Source organism: Argiope bruennichi, chromosome 8, assembly GCF_947563725.1.
Source record: "Argiope bruennichi chromosome 8, qqArgBrue1.1, whole genome shotgun sequence".
Taxonomy (NCBI): Eukaryota; Metazoa; Arthropoda; class Arachnida; order Araneae; family Araneidae; genus Argiope; species Argiope bruennichi.
The window spans coordinates 124865464-124887015 of NC_079158.1; the positions used below are offsets into that span (position 1 = coordinate 124865464).

General features: G+C 28.8%; 1 protein-coding gene across 1 annotated transcript in view; it reads left to right on the forward strand.

Annotated features, from left to right (window-relative positions):
• Positions 1-21552, forward strand: part of LOC129980832 (uncharacterized) — a 61525-nt gene that overhangs the window by 940 nt on the left and 39033 nt on the right. The gene's annotated exons all lie outside the window — the stretch shown is intronic.

Consider the following 21552-nt stretch of genomic DNA (forward strand, 5'->3'; position numbering starts at 1 on the left):
ATTATCTAATAGGTAAACAGACCACTGTTTAGAGGTCCCTCAACTTAAAGGGAATACAAAGTTTTTTTTTTTTTAAATAACATTTTCAAATAATTTTCCTTTGTGCTTCCGTTTTATTTGCATAGAACGTGTATTTGAGCTGATTCAAAATGAAAATAAATCTCGTTAAAATTTTATAACATTATTCTAACAATCTTAATTATCTTTTGCATATTTTATAATATATTGCTTTAAAAAACTAAAAAAAAATACTATTTTATAATTTAATAAAATTTTGATTCCATGATTAAATTAAGATCGTGTTAATAAGTTCCTTTAAAACTTTTTTAATTGCTCCGTTTAAAATTTTTCTGAATTTGAGTCTTTAACGCATTTCTTCGTTTTATGCACTGATTCTCAAACAAATTTTCTTGAAAATGATCATCAATTAATTGTTAAAATTTTATATTTAAAACTACTTATACAGGGATTAAATTAAAATCGTTAAAAGTATTTGTTTTGAAAACTGGGGATGAGATAGCCCTGAGCTTAAGGGCCCAAGGGACTTAATGCGGCTATTTCATCTCCCTTTTTCTATCTAGATTTAAAGATTAAATGGGAAATCATTGATAAGATTCTTTTAATGATATTTTTTGCAAAAAAAAAAAAAAAATAATAATAATAATAATTTTTTTGATAAAGCAAAAGTTATTTTTTCTTTTAAACTTTATAAAGGATTCTTTCTTGTTTATTTTCTCCAACACTTCGTTTTCTAAAACTATGTCCCCAAAATACATCAATGCATTCTTTTTATACATCTGATATGCCTTTTGCAAATAAATTAAGAGTTTCTAATAAATAGATATTTGCTAAGATTCACAAAGCATGTTTAGGTTAAAGCTGCTTCATAAGTGAAGAGATTCTATTAAACGGCACAGCAGTAATACTTCTGATGCGCCTTTTATTAAACATGGTAATAAAAAATTGTGACATTTCATACACATTTCATGATTAATCACCAATTTATTTCATAATTTAGAGATATGCTATATTTTTAATTATTTTAATGCTGCAATATATATAAAACAGTTGAAAGATATTCATGTAACCACACAGATATATTCCCGCAAAGTTAACTATAAATAAATTTGATTATTTCATCGTATATCATATTTTATATAAATTTCCTAAATGCACGCTATTTTACATAAATCTTTGCCTTCATGTCGCCATGTGATAAAATATGAAGCATATTTTATTGATAAAAATGAATGCTGAGCTAAAAATAATAACTTCTACTAATTTAGTAATAAATAAATATAAAAACTGGCAAAAATTTAATAATATACATATATATATACTTTATGCATCCTAATTTTTAGAAAATGACTTCATTTATCACGTTTCCCACTTTATTATTATTTAAAACATTCCCGTGAGTGCCTCATTGAAATTCTTGCAAAATCTATAGGGAAGCTGTTAATCTTTATTTCAGTCTCACTGCTTAATTTGCCCTGAAGATAAATCTGGGTTATGAAATATTCATGAGGAGGTTGATGACTCCATTCTAATTAATGAAATCAAGAGGTTGCGGTTCCCTAATAAATGAGAATTAGGATGACAACCCTCATTTTGCAACAAACAGAAATCATCTGAATATTTGCATATTGCCTTCAATTTTAAAATATGTTATTCCGATTTTCTCTTCTTCTTTTAAAAATATATTTACATTCATTTTGTTTAGTGCCTTAATATTTATCTTTAAATACTGTTAATAAAATTTTAGAAAAAAATGTAAAGTCTTTATTATTAAAAAATCGTTGAAGTGAATTTTTGACTTTTGGAAATTTATGCTGAAATTGTGGACTAATTTATTCTTTTAATTTTTTTTAGCTAAAAAAAAGTTTTCAAATTTAAAGAAAAACCTTTTTATATCTGCCATTGTTTCTATGATACATATTTGTAATTATTCCAATCCAATGATATTTAAAAATTTATATTTTTGAAATTTATATAAATTATAATTTAAAAATTTATTTTTTATATGAATCGATTAGAATTGTAAATTCCAGATTCAAAACTACCTAGATAGTTTTCAGACCAAATCACAGAAAACCCCTCAATATGTAGTATCATGTATGCACATTATACATGAATGAAGTGGTTAGACATTAAAATCTTGAAATTGGATTGACATTTCAAAAAATTTTTTAAAATGTGAACTCTTCTGATTTTCATTTTTTTCATAATAGTGTTTGATTGAAAAAAAAATTCATTTTTTGAAATCTAATGTCATTTCACAATCGAATGTATCCTCTATTTCCTCTATAATAATTTTTTTTTTTTTTAGTTTTCATCTCTATTGCAATTACGATATCAAATGAAAAGGGTTTGTGTTTCCCTAAGTTATTTCTTAAGCCATGGCAGAATATCCCCGATGACAAATGAACATCTGGCATTAGGAACACGTGACTTCTTGTTTTGTAGACTATTCACACCTTGAGTGTGATTTTACTATTCAACTGAATTTCAATAATTCTTCAAGTTTCATCAGTGATAGGTATCAACGTGCAAAGAAAAAAAAATCTTACTACGAAATCTAATTTTCTTACAAATTAGAAAATTTGGTTTGATGAATTGCATCTATATTTTGGAAATGCCAAATATGTTTTTAATTTCCTATCGATTTTTAAACGTTATTGAAAGACTTTAAAGAGGAATCATTTGATTTTCGATTTCAGGTAGATCCGTTTGTAAATAGTTCAGTTTTCTAAAGCTTGCTTTTATGGATAATATTTACTATATATGAGTTGTTTACATGTCACTCTTGTCAATTCTAGAGATTTTATACTGTCAATTTGAATAACTTGGAAAATAAATTAATATATAATTCCCATAAGTTACTTAGCCGGTAATAGAAACATTCATGATATTATATGAAGTTCAAATCTAACGCCAAATTCCATACATTTATTTAATTTATTTAAGTTTCCCTTAATATTTTTTTTTTTCAAATTTTTTTAGTGTTTTCATTCCAACTCGAATGAAATCTGCGAAAAAAGCCTTCACATTCCTTTATCCAACACAACATTTTTATCACATCCCTTTATTATTTCCTTTTCCGAAGTAGTTTGTTTAATGGTTTATCACCTACCTGCTTTCCTTCAAAGAGCAACACTTGAATTCATGCACCCAACATAATGAATATATACATATCTATCAACATATCCATTATGTTGGCTATAATATATATATATTTCTCATCCTGTTCAACAGAGAACAAATTGTAAGATTTCTCTTATAGATTTATCGTGTTTAGAATTAAGTTTCCTGGAAATCTGAACAACTTGGAACACTCGTGGATGATGAGAGCAGCTGCACATTTGTAGCAGACCATTAGTTTCTGTTGCTGTGATAAAAGTCAGTCGAGAAACCGGCACCTGCGAACACGGAAGTAGTTTAGCTTGCTGACTCATAAACAAAGCAGCAGGATACATTATAAAGCTAGAAAAGCTTAAAACCGAATATTAAATCCAAAAAGTTGTAAAAGAGTCTGATGATCTGCTCACTGATAAAAAAAACTTTTTAAATTGTAAACAGTTTACATAAAATTTTTTAATGGTAATAGTATTATACTTTAAATATATACTAAAATCACTATCGCTTCTCTTCAAATAAAAATACAATACAATTAATGATTTTCAGCAATTACTATTTTTTACAATTGTTTCTGAATATATGCTCGCATACACCATTGGTTTCCAAGTAAACTAAATTTAAGCTCAGTTCTTCAATTTTGTCTTTAATCATCGAATATTCCAATGTTCAGTTCTCTCGCCAAAGATTTTCAGTATTCAGATGCTCTCGCCAAATTTTAAAGCCTTCGCCTCCTTTTGACAGTTTGCTGTATTTTACATAAAAAGCTTTACAAACAGAACGAAACTCACCGAATTCAAATATTAAATCGAAAGGGAGATTAAAATATTGACTTAAGGCTGAAATCTCTGTTCATTTCTTACTAAAATGCTTACAATAATGCATACTCAGCGGGAGCGATTTTCCAAAAACTTCATGTATTCTCTAATAAAGGTACTATCCCCTTCCCTTCGTATATAATTGCGAATGCCTTGCATGATATTGACGAAAAGTAGTTGAGAAATATTAATATTTAACGTGATTTTAACATTTTTACTCTATCTGTCCTTCGACCCTTGACGATTCTTTTATCTATTTAAAAGTGACATTTAGAAATATGTATTCGAAAATCAAAATCAAATTTGTGTTTTAGACGCCTTGTTTACAATGGATTGAAACCACAGAACTACAATTGTAGTCACAAAATTATAATTTTATATGCTAATCATATAAATATCATTCGATATGTTAAGTCAAATTTTATATGTCTATGTCATTTCATTTTTAAATTATCAAGTTTACAGTGTTTTTTGAAGAGAAAAAAACCAGACTGATAGAAATTTAATCCTTTGACAGATTTGAAAAATTACTATACTTTAGACGTTAAATTTGTGCACCAAATTTTTTCTGTCTAGCCCTCTTTGTTTTGTAATTATCTTGTTAACTTATATTTGGACAGTGGGAGAGCAGACTTTCTCTGAGGGGCCTTTGCTCATAATTTGATAATTTGATTTGGAAGTCTGAAACGGTCAGAATTTGGATTTCTAATTTTTTCACGATTACAGCACTTTCTCTATACTTCGCATACGAGAAAATACAAAATGTATCATTACATGTAAAAAGTACGATCAATAATAGAGACATTTTTCTCTTGAATGATACAAAATTTGTCAATTTATTCTTATTATTGTATTGTAAATACATCACACATCTTTTGACATATCAAGAGAAACGGATGTTTCACATTCTAGAAACAAGATAAAAACGACTGTTTCATTATTTGTTGTTCTACGATGCAAAAACTGGGACCTTTTTCGATATAAAAAAATGGAAAATATCTTGAGAGTTGCAGCATTCATCTAGAAATTTCATGAGCTAACTTCTTAATTTCCCAGTTATAGTTCAAATGTTTGGTTTCATTAATATATCCCTAACACCAATAAAAATATCACATCATTTGCAAAGTGATGCGTTATGACGGTTCGAAGCTGACGAACTACTCAATAATAGAATGAACCTTGATCTAAATTTCTGAGTAAAAGATTCTACTTAACATTAGTTATCTCTAATTAGTGTAATTACAATCGAAAACGAGAGGACGAATTTCGTGCTGAGAAACAATCTTTCAAAATTAGAATACAATCGCCATTTCTCCCCACCATTAGTATTCGTTTCGTTGCCTTTGTATTGAAATCAGTTAATGTCTGCTAGATTTTTATCACTTATGCTTTAATTGATGCTTATTGTTGCTTTAAAGACAGAAAACTTTCTTATGTGAAGTTTAATAACCTCGTGAAACTGATTTGCTGATGGCAAGCCATGTTTTATTTGTGTAAGAAAGAGGAAAAAATTTCCCTTGCTATTGTTTCTTGCGTGTGATCTTATTCATTTCAAAGATGTATCCCAGATTCCATGAATCGACAGATTTGGTATTGACGTTTCGTAGATTACGAGGAAAAAATGAAAAGTTATTGTCGATTGTCTATCAGGATCAAGTTAGCAAATGTAATAAGGAACCTTCGTTTTATCTTCTGTCCTTTTTAAATAATAGCAGCTTATTTTCTATTTTTAGCTGTAAGGATCCATTGATCTTATTCTTGAATTCTGCTTAAAAATATGCTAAACTTTCGTTCATTAAGTGATAGACATCACTTAATTATACCATGTAGCATTTAAATCCTTCTTTCACATTAAATTTTAAAATTTGCATTTCTAATTCTGATTTCTTTTTTTACCAAGCTTTTCCGAAATAAGCTCGTTTTCTCTCCGATTGGTAAAAATGTTAATCATTCTGCGATCTTAGTGATATTTACATAAATTATTTTCTAGCTATTAAAAATTGAAAAATTAAATCTTGAATTAATTTCTCATTAAAAGAAAAATTTCCCCCTCTGTACCCGATAGGTAAAGATTCAGATAATTAATTCTCATTAAAATAATTTTACAATTTACTTCAAAATTATTCCTTATCACTGGCAATATTACAATAATTCTGTTATTTTCGATATACTGGTTGGCAGTGAAGAATTTACGAAAACTAGCAAAAAGAAATACGATTACGTGTTGGAAAGTTCAATTTTTAAAACACGCATGCATGGCATCCTTGCCATTTAGTCAACACAATCTCAATAATTTTTTTTTTTCGGCACGCCTATACATTGAAAATAAGCAGAAATGTATTGGTATCAGTATCAGTAACGAATAAATTATTATAAATTTGCTCGTAAAATAAGCTTGGATGGTTAAATTCCATTACTTTAATTAAATTCTAATATTACAGAAGTTGTATTAATGAATAAAATGCATAAATAAAACATGATAGTATAATAAACCAACGGGAGTGGTATCCTTGAAACTTTCTCGCACTCTCTCCAATAAAAGGTCGTATTCACCTTTCTTCCCATAAAATTGTGGATCCTGGATAAGATCGCGATGGTATTGGTGACCTATAGTTATAAAATACAGATCTTTGACGTGAATCTGATATTTTACAGAAACTATCGCAAGAATGTTGGCCGCGTTTTGACCGCTTTTTTGCCAGCCAATTGATTCGAAAATTTGATACGAAACTGTACTTGTAGTGACATCATACCGAATATCATTGTTTTAAGCCATTGAGTGTATGAATAATTGCTTTTTACATGCAGGAGGAAGCATAGATGGTCAATCTGTAGCGGAGTTGGTTCAAAATTTGATAAGTATTAATATTTTAGTTAATACATGTTATCCTTCAGGATTAACTAATCCACGCTTTAGCAAAGTTCGCAATGAAATTTTATGTCGAGGAAGCATAATGATAAAAGCAGTTTCTTAAAAATAAGTTTATTAACGATAATTAAAAAAAATCAATTAGCTCATCACTGGAGCAATCAAAATTATACTTTCGTATAAAAAAAAGAATTACCAGACCTTAGGCAAACGATTCGAACCGTTCCAGCACATACCGACACGTCTCATTCCTTCTCATATACCTTCTCAAAAAAAATAAATAAATAAATAAATAAATAAATAATAAAAAAAAAAAAAACGCGAACCGAGTTTTTTTTTAAAGCAGTTAGATTTGCATAACAGTTATTGCCAATCACTAATCAGAAAAAGGTCGGGTTCGAATCAGTCAGTTGTTTACATAAATTGAGATCATGGTGAGAAATTGGAAAAAACAACACAAAGACGTCATAATAATTCGGATCCGAAAATTCATTTTCGTAAACAGATCCTTTCTAAATATCCAACAATAGACCTATATAACAAATTTTAATTTTCCTAGCTGTTTGCATTTTTTAAATTTAGAGTTCATTTGTACTTTCAGAGGCCTAAGAATGGATTTCATTCAAAATTTGATAGAAATCCACTGATTTTCTGTAATTCTATATACCAAATTTCAGCTGAAATTTGTTTTAAATTATCGTATTCACAGACTGACTGACACATATAATGGCAAAAATGTGTTTTTCGGACACAAAGATATCTGAAATTTTGAGATTCATCAGATGTAGAGTTTTATTAACGTTTACGATATTTCTTTTATATTTCGTATGTGAGAAAGGTAAACTAAAGGAATTAAGAAGTCTTGAATTCTAAACAAAATGATGAAAGTGAAAACTTTTCGTAATAGTTCTATTACGCGACTTTCTAAATAAGATTTGTTGTTTCAAGCAATTGAATATACTTGGTTTGCGTTTGAAAAGTTACGCATGATTATTAAACTTTTAAAAACAATCAGCAGTAAATATTATTGAACATAAAAGTTATTCGAGAGCATTTAACTTTATAAATATTAGTAAAAAAATCAAGATTGCAAAACTTTTCGATTTGAATGCTTCTCGAAGATATGTAAGAAATCTATACAGTGAGAGATTGAAATTGTTCAAAAACAGCAGAAAATAAAGCTGATGTGACGCTGCTGTTAAGATTTATGTGATTTGTCTAATTTAAATTTATTCTATACTTTCGCAGGCAACGTGACTGAGTGTCTGCTTAAATGACGATACGGGATTTCCCACGCTTTTTGAAGGTCCTTGAAAAATGCAGGAAGCTTACTTGAAACCGCGGAATGTTAATATATTCTGCTGTCTTTGTATTTCTTAACATGCATTATACGTAAGAATCAAAATAATGTTCGTTCTTATTTCGATGTATTAGCCACAGAATGTATCCCTAAGTGTTAGTATTTATATTTAAACGTATAAATAAGTACTTTATATGTAAATACGGTTATTGTACCAATGAAAGTTGAATATAGTTGAAATGAAGAGTATCGCAAAGATCTAAATCCAAAATATTCAATGTGGGGTATGGATGTTTTTATAAAATATTTCAAAAAAAACCTACAGTATTGGATTTTTCAAAAACGGATAGTTGCATTTTTATAACTTTCAGTAATACGAAGTAAGAGAAAGTATTGTAATCATCCAAAAATTCTAATTTGAGATTTTGACGAATCTCCATGTCTTAGACCTTCCTAAAGGACATTTGAGGGATTTCAGACATTTTTGTCTGTCTGTATATGATCAAGATAAAAACTCTTTGAGTTGACGGATGAGATTTTGTGTAAAATCCCCACACAAAATTTCTATTAAATTTTAAGCTGAATCCTTTCGGAGGAAATATGTTTATCTAGATGTTCGAATATAAGTTAAAACGATAACTACAAAATGAAGAAAGTTAGATGGATAGAATTCGGTACAGATTTAAAATCTATAGTATAGACACCTGTCAAATGTTGAGGTAAATCCAACAAGGAGTTGACCATCTGTCGATTTGTACTTTCAGATACATGTAAACGTGATATCCCAAAAAAGACAATGGCCTAGATATGTTAAATTTGTTATCTGATTTTATGATTAGAAATGTAGTTAGTTCTATGTCAAATTTTGGTTTCAGTTGGTTGGGAAAAATGAGTCTAAAACACCCATTCAATTTTCGGATACTATTAATCCTATGCCAGGGATTAATCGCTAAAAAAACTAGCCACTGAGCAACCGATAGATTCACTAAAATTACTAAACTCACAACAAAGGATAATATATAACCAGTGCTCTGCAAGGCGTTATATGGGAAAATACCTTTAAGAGAGAGCACGTGAGAAAATTATGGAAAGACTACTCCCGCTTGTTATATTTATTTTGTCTCGCTAACTCGACGCAACTACGCATTCCGATACCAACTGCAAAATAGGCATCCAAGAGTTACCCGTCTTCTTTAAGCATTTCAAAAAATTTTTATTATATTTTTCCAAAATTAAATATTATATTAAAGTGCTCTTTTACGCAATGTTTAATTGGTCTCAATTTGTACTGGAATGCAGTAAGTGTTGGTTACTTATTGCATGATGTTAATGCATCTTAACTAAGATGGAATTTTCAGAAAGAGATTTGGCCAAAAAGCACACAAAAAAAATGTTACTTACATGGGAACTCAATTTTTATTACCAAATGTGTAATAAATCGAAATCAAACTTTCTGCTCAGCCTGTATGAGTGCCAAAATATTTCAATAATATGAAAAAAGAAAAGTTTGATAGAATAAAAACAAAATGAGGGATAGGAAGACATTACATTTTACTGAGCAATCTATTTAAGAAAACAAGTGGGCCATCAAGAACCATAAGATAAAGATTCTGGAAACTAGAATTTGATTTGAAAATTTTAAAACTTTACCAAGCTTAATAATTTTTACAGTTTATCATTTCTCAAATTCATTACTAAAATATATTTGTTAACATAAATTAAATTTTTTTCAGCTCTTATTTTGATCTCTTTCTTCTTTATACGACTTTTTAAGCTTTTAAATTATCATTAAAATTTCGTAAGTTCTCTTCCTCAAAAAAAAAAGTTCCACATGTTTGTATAAAAAAGTGTTTGTAATTTTTAAAAAAATTTATATAAAAAATATTTGTGTAAATACATCACAAGTAATGTAGCACCAGCAATAACAGTTATTTTCAGAACATAGAATGCTTTCAAATTGCAAATATTATTATAGCTCTTTCATTCTTTTTTTTTTTTTAAATAAAAAAAATGGTGATATTGTACCAAAAGATAATATATTTTACATTCAAAAAAAAGTTCTTGAACTCTACTCCATCAATAAAGGTTTTTTTTTCTTTTCACTTTCACATTCTAAAAGTGATATTCCCAAAATCACACAAAAGATCTTCACCTCCAGACGAATGCATATTTTTCGCGGATGTTGGATAACAATACGTCTCGCAAAAAGACAGAAAAATGTAACACATCATTTGATGTGAGATTTTTGCGACCTGTAGAGTAGAAGCGTGAAGAAACCATTTCTTAAACGCCCATATGTCAATCATATCTCGATTAAACCTCACCACAACCAAATGACGCGTTAAACGCGAAATAATAGCCATTTAGAAGAAGAATTGTGAATCAACTTCATTCCGTTGACTGTTGTGTCCATCTCCATTTGACCCGGGCTATTCATATATCAAGCAATAAATTGCAATAGCTTTTGATATTTTTTTACCACTTACATTGCCATTAGCGAAGAATCTTCTCATGCGAATCCTGTGTCTTGTTCCACAGCACCAAACGATTTTTTTTCTTTATTTTATTGTTGCCAACAAACAGCGAAAAATTGAAATGGGTGATGGAAAAAAAATAAGGTTGCTAATGGATGTTTCGGTCACTGGGTCTGTAACGATTGAAACTGAACCGCAAAACTTTCTGAACCGGTGATAACTGATTATACTATTTTTTTCCGTTATCATAAATACAAATGCATAAAAGACTGATTTTCTGGCACTAATAAACGAAAAATGGTGGTTTTTAATCATGTGATGATAGGCATTAAAAATTTTATTCCCAAAAAAGTTCAAAATAATTTAGAATCCAGGTTGATGCTTATTAGAGTGATAAAATCTCTTAATTGGGATGATTAAAAGTTTTAGTTTTTCAAAAATGATTTTCAACCGATTAAGAGAGATTAAGTACTTTTAAAGATTCAGAGGTATCAATAATTAGTACAGCGTGATGGTAGCAATCGATTATATTAAGTAAAAAAAGCTTTCTAATATTGCAACTAAACTGAGAAGTCTATATTTTTTTCATTTAACAAATTTAAATTTATCTACAATGTATTTTAGTGAACTGTTTGAGACTTTGACTCTTAAAACATATAGATATGCTATATAATTAAAATTGAGTTTATAACGACCATTATCATTTAACATCTGTACCCTTGCTGTTGGAAATATGTCAAGGTTCTTGAATAATTGATTGTTAGAAAAATTTGATTTGCAATCTTAGTTTACATATAATGGAATACATAATCAGCATGTACATTGAATACCTGAACCATGTTCACTCCATAATTTCTTTTTTAAAGTATTGATCTTTAATTTAATACTTATTGAGAAACTACATGGAATGTTTTATTGTTCATTACTTCTTTAACTTCTGTATTGTATTGTTTTAAAAAGGGACTTAATACATTTCCCCAAGAATTCAGCCAAATTACCTAACAGAAAAGCATCATTAAGCGATAAAAAATAAGATCTAAAAAGTTTATTAGGGAACTAGCATTACATTTCCGTTTATCTTTACCTTATAAGCAAACATTAATTAATTTTGATAAATGAAGAAATTGGCAATAAAAAAAAGAGAGAAATTCTATTATCTATTCTATATAAATTCTATTCTAGAATTCTATTATCGACAGATTTACATGATACTGAATCATCTGCTGGAATATGATATTAAAGATGATGTATCTTAATAAATCATGGAAACTAATACCTTTAAAGATTTTGGCTAACAAATTAGAGGAAAAAGATGGACAGCGTAAATGTCGATATAATTTTTTTGAATTATTCAGTGATTGTTATTATTTGATGAAGGTTTTCTTTTTAGTAAGAGAATAATGAAATTCATTTTTTATGAAATGAAGTTTTTTAAGGATTATTCTGCGCATTTTTTAAAAACGTTTTCTCCTTCCTACTGTCGTGTTATTTTAGTAGCCTTTTTGTACATTTTAAATTTTTAAATTCTTCAAAGTTGAAATTTAAATATTTTTTTTAATTCAATGTGAAACTCTATTATCTGAAAAAGATTTCATTGTAAAAATGTATTATTTGAATGAAAAAAATCTTCATTGCAGATGTTGCTATATTCCATCGTTTGTATAATCTAACAGGATCATTTTCCATTGTTATATTATTTTGAGTTCTTTGTTTTTAACAGAACCTTTTCATATCCTTATACATTTACAGTTCATTCAGAGTATTCGGCCTTATGTGGCGGAAGGGTTCTAGGAACTCATTTCCCCCCCCCCCAATATCAGCAGATAAAGTTTTTATATCAAAATTCATTGTTATGATACGTATTTTCTGGCTTTTTATTGAGTACTAAGCCATCCATTTATCTCAAGCCACGCAGAATGTGAAAGCGGCCCGGTGAATCATAGAAGCAGTTGCTGGTAAAGTATCGAGTTAAAATAGAAGGTTCTGTACTGGTAGTTTATATATGTTTATATACTGTACTGCACGTTTCAAGAATTTATTAGAGAAAAAGTAAGTTAAAGGATATAAACTGTTCCCATTTTAACATAAATTTTGCATTCCTAACTTAAATGTAGGAAACATAAACAAAAATCCTTAAGAAAATTTATTCAAACTGATTTTATTTTTCACTGATAAATCATTACACTCATATGAAAGGGTAACCTTAAAATAGAAGTCAAAATTTATAGTTTTTAGTTTTTGAAAAATTAGGCCAGATAAGACGGAAGCCGGATAGTTGGGAACCGGATACTCGGGAGTGTACTGTACATATATAATTAATTAACAATGTTATTCGAAAGACACAAATGAAATGAATACCCAATTATATTCTGGATGATACGGATTTAAAAAGATATACAATGTTTCTTTTAGATCGTGTAGTAATTTTAACTTTATTTAGTTTCTAAATAAATTTGCATAAACTTTACCACATAACGCAGATACTGATTGAATTTTTTCTTCTAATCAATCCTGTAATACATAAGAGAATTTTTAAATTTCCATTAGAATTTTTACTCAGTCTTATATAACTAAAGTACAAAATCTTATAAATTAATAGATATGAACAATAAAATAATATCAAAATATTAAATTAAACGCTCAAATGAGGAGTTATGAAAGAGTTTTTGAAATTCTTTAATCTTGGGTAATAACAATATTAGAAATAACAATATCAAAACACAATTTTTATTATTTAGCTTTTCAGGCTTGCAGCTCCTTACCCTCTCACATTAGCTTAGTTTTAGGATAAAAACTTTTTTTAGCTAATTAGATATTTTCTGTATTATATATTTCAAATTTTTCTTGGCCTAGGATAGATTTGAGCTAATATTTCCCATCAAAGTAATTTTATAAAGTGGAAAGATGCTTCATTTTTTTCTAGATCTCTAGTTAATATCCCTTTAGATGAACTTGAAGGAGACCATGCATCAGAAGAATGCTCATAAATATCCATCTGTTTTACTAAAGAAACTGATAGATCTGAAACAGAGAATAGAGATCTTCATAGGGGCTGAATTACTTTACATGGGATCCTATTGCATTATTCAAATTGTCTTCTGAATTCATTTGCAACCAAAATCAACGTATTTTAAAATGTTAAAGTAAATTTTATGTTTTTTAATTCAAATTTCAAATTTGCTTCTCACTAAAAGAATGTATTGACCGAAAATAAAGTATTTATTTGGGTATTTTTATATCAGTACATTATCATAATATCCAGTAATCATTTCAATCCTAATTGGAATGAAAGTTATAATGAGAAAGCTCACTTTGTACTTTGTGTATTAAAATTTTATTTTCAATTAAATTACTGCTTAAATAAAATTTTAATTATCGTTTCGAAAAAAAGGCTCTACTAAGCTCAAATTGAATATAATCATTATTTCTCCATTCAGTTTCCCCTTCAAACTAGTTCTGTAATGACTGAATGAAAATATGATAAATGAATCATATAAATATATGAATAGATAATGGAAAAACGATAATAAGAAAAACAAGAGTGCACGAGACGTGTTACTTGTTACAATTCACACATACAAAGTAACAATTCTGTTGCTCAATATTCGTGATCGAATCTTAGTGTCTCAAGGTCTTGATTTCAAAACAGAAAACCGAAATCAATCAACGAAGAGACGTTCATCATTATTTTCTCACGCGCATTTTACAAAATTATTCTGCCATAAAAACTTGTAAGGTCGCGACCCGATCCTTTTCCGCTTTCTTCCTGCTTTGGGAAGATGGCAACAACAAAAGGCCATAAAAACCCACCAAGGCCTTGCCTTCCTGAGCTTGCCCCTGTCTCGCAATTCCGACACCGCGAGGAATGAGGTTGACTTAAAACTCCTTTTTTCATTATTTATTCCCCTCAGTCATCTGTATTTATTTACTTTTTCTTCTTCCTCAACTGGGTTCTGGTGACCGGCCAGAAGAAAGGAAAAACACACACCCTAATCCTTATTAGTTTCCTTTGGAGCTTTCGCCATTGTTCCGTGGACGATAGCTTGCCGAGAAGATTGTGACAATTTTTTTGAAGTTTGGCAGGATCTACTTACAGTTTCACCCATTCTACTGGAGCTGCAGAATATATTTGATTGAATGAATCCATAGAAAATCAGATGTAATTATAACAAAATCCATAAGAACTCATCTCTGAGAATATGTAAATACTGAGTAGAGCATTTGTAGTATTGTTTCAAAATTAAGGGAAAGCCATTGGTTTGGCCATTTATGTGTTTCAATACTTAGTTAATAAAGGAGCAAATTTCAATGAATTATATAATTCTAGCATATTCTAGAGTAATGTATTATTAAGGATTGATCTTAACTTTTATTTTCAAGTCTTAAAATTTTTGACAGCTGAAATATAAGTCTCTAAAAGGTTTCATGAGTTTAAAAAATTTTGTATAATAATTACTTGATGATATAGTATATTAACCCGTTACTTGATGATATAGTATATTAACCTAGTTAAAATCGCCATATTCGTGTATGCGATATCGTTCACAATCCAATAAATTTAAGAAATTACGAAAACGAAGATAAAGACTATAAACATAAAAGTATATAGATTAAGAAAACGGAAGGAATGCTGATTTAATGTAGAGTAGAAAACGTACCAAAGATTTAATTTTCTTTAAATATAATTTTTAAATGTCTATCATGCGCATACATATAATATAATATTTGTTAAATATTATTTGATAGCATCCATAATTGTTTTCTGAGCATTAATAAGAGAGTGTTTGAAAGGAATAAACGTTTCTTAGTTTTCAGTTCTTTATCACCGTTTTAAATATTCTTTTTTTTTTTTTTTTTCAAAAATACATACAGTTTTCTCCACAAGTATGAGCTCGATGAAATTCAAAAGAAAATTTCAAAAGGAGATTTTTATTTTTATGTAATATTACAATGTTTTTTATTCGTAGTCATAATTGTTTGCTTGTAATTAATAAAACATGATTAAATCGAATGATTCTTTTGAAATTTGCAATTTTTAGTTTAGATTTTTCTGCAGAATAAAATGATTCTTAGCGAATGGAACTGTGTTCAAAAGACCTTTCCAATTTTATTGATTAAAGAGTTATTTTTTCAGCTAAGAAGTATTATAATTATTAAAAATGACTGAATCAAGAAAAATATCATAAATTATATTCTGAATAATTTTCAACTTGCATTCATACTTAAAATTTGTTATAAGCAAAAATTAAAAAATGCTGCTTGTAAAATCTTACTAACTTGAATCCCTGATCTACTGGTACGTACATGGCACAATCAAATCGTTAACCTAGAATACTTATTGCGCTCGATTCGACCCAACGAATCTGTTTTTAGTTATTTCATCAAAACTAACTCATCTCAATCTAGGCAAAGGAAAGGTGATAATCTGCTTGGGATCAGTATCTTCCAACTGTTTTTGCACTAATGATGCCTGATAGTTTCTTTTTCTCGGATTTTTTTAAAAACTTTATTTTAGACATCTCAGTAAGGCTGAAATAAGAAATACAACCTAAAGCATTAATCGATTTGCTCTAATTTTAAAATAGCCAAAAAACTCTACTATTTTTATTATTCCTCTAGTTATTATTTCTATCTTTGTTTTTGAACATTTAATTAGTTTCTGTTTTGGAAAAAATCTTTTGGGACAATTACCATTTAATTTAAAGCGTCTTAAAAGTTTGACTATTAGAATGTCTGTAAGAAAGAAATATTGCTATAAACAACAACTACTGTATTTAAAATAATACATGTAAAAGTGACTAACAAAGCGAAATTTTAAAGTGGAAAAAATTGCTATATCTCGAGTTGATGATTTAGAAACAATAATTATAATAAAACCAGCATAAAACTGGCTTTAATCCATTTGATTCGACAGTAAACATAGTTGATATTTCAAAAACCATTGTAGTATTTTTACATTAAACCGAAAAATTAGGTGTTATAGGACTAAAAGAGCAAAATAAAACTGTGGAGTATGTTCATACTTTGTTTCGTGTTATAGAATAGTACTTGAAGGTAGGATTGCAGGTTAGAGATTTTCAATGAAAGTATGCACGGGTTGATTTTATACGATTAAGATGTTTGATTTGTCAAAAGTACTTTTAGAAATTATTATTGCTTTTATATTAGAGTGGGGAATTCTTATTATTCTTTAAAGAAATATATTTTACATGAAAAAATGTTATGTTTATTGCTTTCTTTATATTCTTTGAAATATAAAACAAATATATGAAGAAATGAAGCTTCCAAAAATTTCAACTGTTTCATTATCAAGAGCCTTTGTGTGATATTTTCATCAACGATTTCGATCGGCAGATATATGGGTACAGAAAGTAGTTTTTATACAATTTCAGTTCATATCTCTTGGATGTCGTTACCTGCTGTGTGTACAACAGGTAACGTCAGGTACAGGTGCTGTATGTACTGTTGTACATACAACACCTATATCTGTAACAATACTTGCAGACATGTAAGTCTTTGGTGGTGATGTATCATATGGTGACAGGAAAACCGTTTATTGAACGTGAATGGCAACAAAGATCCGCATTATATGTAGATTTGAAGCAGGTAACAACTGTTGTAAGCAAAATACTTTTTCTTTATATGGTTATGAAGTTTGAAGGGAGCCCCGAGTCTTTAACCACAGTCATTTTTATGCATGAGTATGGGGTATGAATTAGAAATCATTATATCTATGTTAACAGTACATGTGGAGAAACTCCATTCCGTCACATTCTTTGACACACATTGCTAGATTCTTTCCTAACGAAAAATGTTGGTCCTGAAATTTAAAGTCTACCTTCATTCTATTCCTTTCAAGATGCTGGTAGCATGAAATTTTAGAATGAAAATGTATTTCTGAGAGTATACAATGTTTATGTATCATATTTACATCGAATTCAGTATACAAAACAAGGTGTAATGATAAATAAATTATCACTGCGTATTTAAGAGGATGTCAGAATCAATTCATCATGTATACATGATTTCCAGAAGACATCCGCCAGGTTAGAAATCTTGGTGGGGGGGGGGGGGGAGAGAGATTTCAAAAATTTATATCAAATTTACCATCAAATTACATTATAATTCCTTTTGTAAACTTCTCATAAAAAATTTTCGGTTTATTTGTATTAATTATAGCTGTTTCTCAGTATGATCTAATAGGTATACAAATTTCAACGTTTTTTTAAAGAATAATAAAGAACTCTACCTATTACACGAAAAAGATACGAATAAATAACATATTTTAAATCCCTTTTCAGTTATATAAGCTAAAAGACTTGGTTCGTGCTTATGTGTAATCAAATACATTGCTAAATTTTGTTTTAATATTAAAAGGTAGAATAAAAATTTCACGAGACAATTTTCATCCACTAAAAAATTGTTGGAAAAAGCAAATCGTGCTGGTTTGAGAAGCTATACTATAAATGTAGAATGAGCTTCAAATTATAATAATTATTTTCGGCTCGTAATGCTTAAGCTTAAAATATTTTAATTTCAAAAAGTAATTAAAACAGATACGAAATTAAGCATAAGCTAATTGTTAAAATTCTTAGATTTCATTAAATGGTAAAAAAAAATGAATAATTACAATGTTTTAAAATTCTCCTAATCTTCATTTTCTTACTAAGAGATTAAAAAATAACGAAACTTTATAGCTACTCACGGACTGACTCATATCTAAATTAATCTTGATTATAAAATTAAATTAAAATTTTCTAGATGAAATTGCATTAAAGCGAAAAAGAATTTTTTGATCTCGAACTTCTGAACTTAGGCCCTTGTTGGACTTTGCCTGGGTTACATTAACTTGAATCTCGAATATCATATCCCCAAGTATTATATACGAAATATATATATTTTCGGCATTTAAATCAATATTTTTATTGAATTCTACATAATATTTTTTGCTTCTAACCTCATTTATTAGACATTTAAGGCTTACAAAAGGAAAAATCATTGTACTTTCAGTGTTAAATAGTTCACAGAAATCGAAGATAGTTACATTATTTTGCTAAAAAAATTAATTAGTTCTATTTTTAATCTTTGAGAAAATAATGGATTTTCCATTTAAAAAAATGAGTTGTTTCTCTAAGCAGTACAAATCAAATAGCGAACAACTTTGGGAACACACGAGTTGGAAACTCGAATGGCATTTCCTTTCGAGTCTCAAAACATTGCCACGAGCCCTTTCGCTTCTCCCAGACCATTAAGTTGTCGTCGTTGATTAATGTCTTTCGTATAATCGTTTCATTAAGGCATGATTACCATGGCATTACCAGACGACACTGCTTAAATTATCATTCTTCGAATATTTCTGGTTATTCCCTGTCCTACGAAACAGTAATGGACTATGGAATTGTTGACGTTGATTAAATTAGAATTTTTATAATATAGTAAGAACATTTTATTTATATTCATTTTGAATCTAGTATTTTATTAATTGTTTATATTAATTTAGACATTTTAAAAATTATTTGAATCATATTAAGAAAAAGAATTATAGTTTGAAATACTTATTTAATTTTTGTATATAATTGAACGAGCTTTGAAGTTTATGTTGTAGAATTTATATCAATTAATAACTTAAATATGGCATTTTTAATAATAATAAACTGTGGAAGAAAACTTCATGGGTAGAATCCAAATCTTTCATATTTCGATTACTGATGAAATTACTATTTAAATACTTAAGAAGATGTTTTCTTTCCTACTTTAAACATTCTTTGAATGAAAAGTATGAGCACCTTTACTAACATAACATATTTAACATCAATATACTGAAAAATAATTTTAAAAAGTTCTCTTAACAGTCAGCTAATAGCAAACGATTCATAATGATATTAAAAAATCATTTTTCGTTTGTAAGGCAAATATATATATATATATATATATATTATTTTTCCTTTTTCAACATATTTATGATTAGAAAAAATTGCGCAGAAGACCTTAAAGAATAATTTATACTTCGTTTTGATCATTTCTAACTTTTTAATTGTTGTTGTTTCTAACGACACTTGTCATAGACAAGTCCTCTGACTTTAGAAATTAGTGATTTTAAGCCAAGGGTGCGTCCCTTGTTTTTTCAGTAGTGCCATTTACGGCCAAGAGTACGTCACAAACCATTTTACGGGGAGAACTTCATTCACTCATCCATAGATTTTAATTTAGACCTGAATCAGAGAACGATCATCCCTGATTCAGTACCCCCATAACTATTACTCTCGACATGGAGGACTTTGTGACCACGACAGATTTATACGTGTGCCCGCCACCATGCACACACACACGGAAAGTTTTCGGTCGGCGGGGTTTGAACTTGCAGCCCAAGGGACGCGAAACCAACGCCTTACCAACCAGGTCATACCGGCCCTTAAAATGTAGTTGTATACTATTTAAATTGCATAATTTAATAGACAACTTTCACTAATTCTCAGTTTTTCAAGATGATAAAATTTTTTACTTAAATTTCCACTTAAAGAATATTTGATCAATTAAAGACAAAATTAGGTTTTTCATTAAACCTTTAAAAATGGGAATCATCGTCAGTAGTTCTTTATTTAAAATGGAGCATAAATGATATTTTACTACAGAATAATCATCAGAATACCGAAGCACTAAGCATATTTTATATTATTTCTTTTGAAGTGGTACGATATTAAATTCAACCGTTTTATAAATGCAATTAGAATTCCCAAGAAAAACGTTACCTTTCCATAAATCTATGGATAACGACATAGCGGATAGCAGAAAATTATACGCTTTAAAATTACACGTTAATGCTTCAGTTACGTGGTAAACTTCGGCAAAACTTCTTTTTATTAGCTGCAATTCCGTTACTCATCACGACAACTATTCACTTGAACTTCATCCTGTCGAAAAGCTAAAAGAAAAAGCGAGGGCTAAAAAAGAAACTAACAAGCATCAAAAAGGAAGCAGTCCACGCACATACAAATAGCTAGTTTTAGAGTCCAAAGCAAAGGAATGAAACCGGTCGCTGCAACGCCTCCAGTGGCCAGTCTGTCGCATGCTGGAAGGTCAGGGCCAAAGAAATAAGGGCGCACCTGACTCATCAAAACCTCTTTATTTTAGGTGTCAGACGAGATGCCTTTTCCTTCTGGGCTTATGATTTAATTCCACTTTTCCGGATTAGTGTTTAATGCAAGGAATGTTATTTCCTTAAGAGAAAATGGCACTCTTTGTTGCATGTTCTTGGTAATTTGTTTTGAAATTTCTCAAACGCAAAATTACTTAATTGAAAAAATAATTAGCTAAGAATTTTTTTACTCATTCTAAGAAAATCTTTGCGATATTATTCAATCATCCAAAGAGGAAATTATCTTCTTCTGAGCTCGTGAAATAGATTGAGTATTACCTTTTCCTGTTCAAGTTTTCTTTTAATCCAGTCATTACTGGATTAGGATTAATGGCTGAAATGCTTTTTTTATAGCGAAAATGATTGATTTTAGGGCATACAGTTCGTATCACGTTTAAAATTTATCCAAATTCACACTTTATTATATAACAAAAATAATCTAATAATATTTTTCGCTTATCCGAGAAAGTTTCAATCTGTTTTGTCAATACTGAAGTGTTTCTGTTTAGCCTTGACCAATTATTTCGATTTTCTCTGGGGGCGGGTGGTGTAGATAAAACTTGAAAAAGCATCGCAAATATATATATATATATATATATATATATATATATATATATATATATATATATATATATATATATATATATATATATATATATATATATATATATATATATATATATATATTATATATATATATATATATTGCGGTTTGCGGGAATATGTTCAGAGAGCCTTTGGATTTTGTTATTTCCATTAAAAAAATGTATTTAAAAATGACCGATAGATGGCACTTACACGTCATACCGAGAGTGTCTATG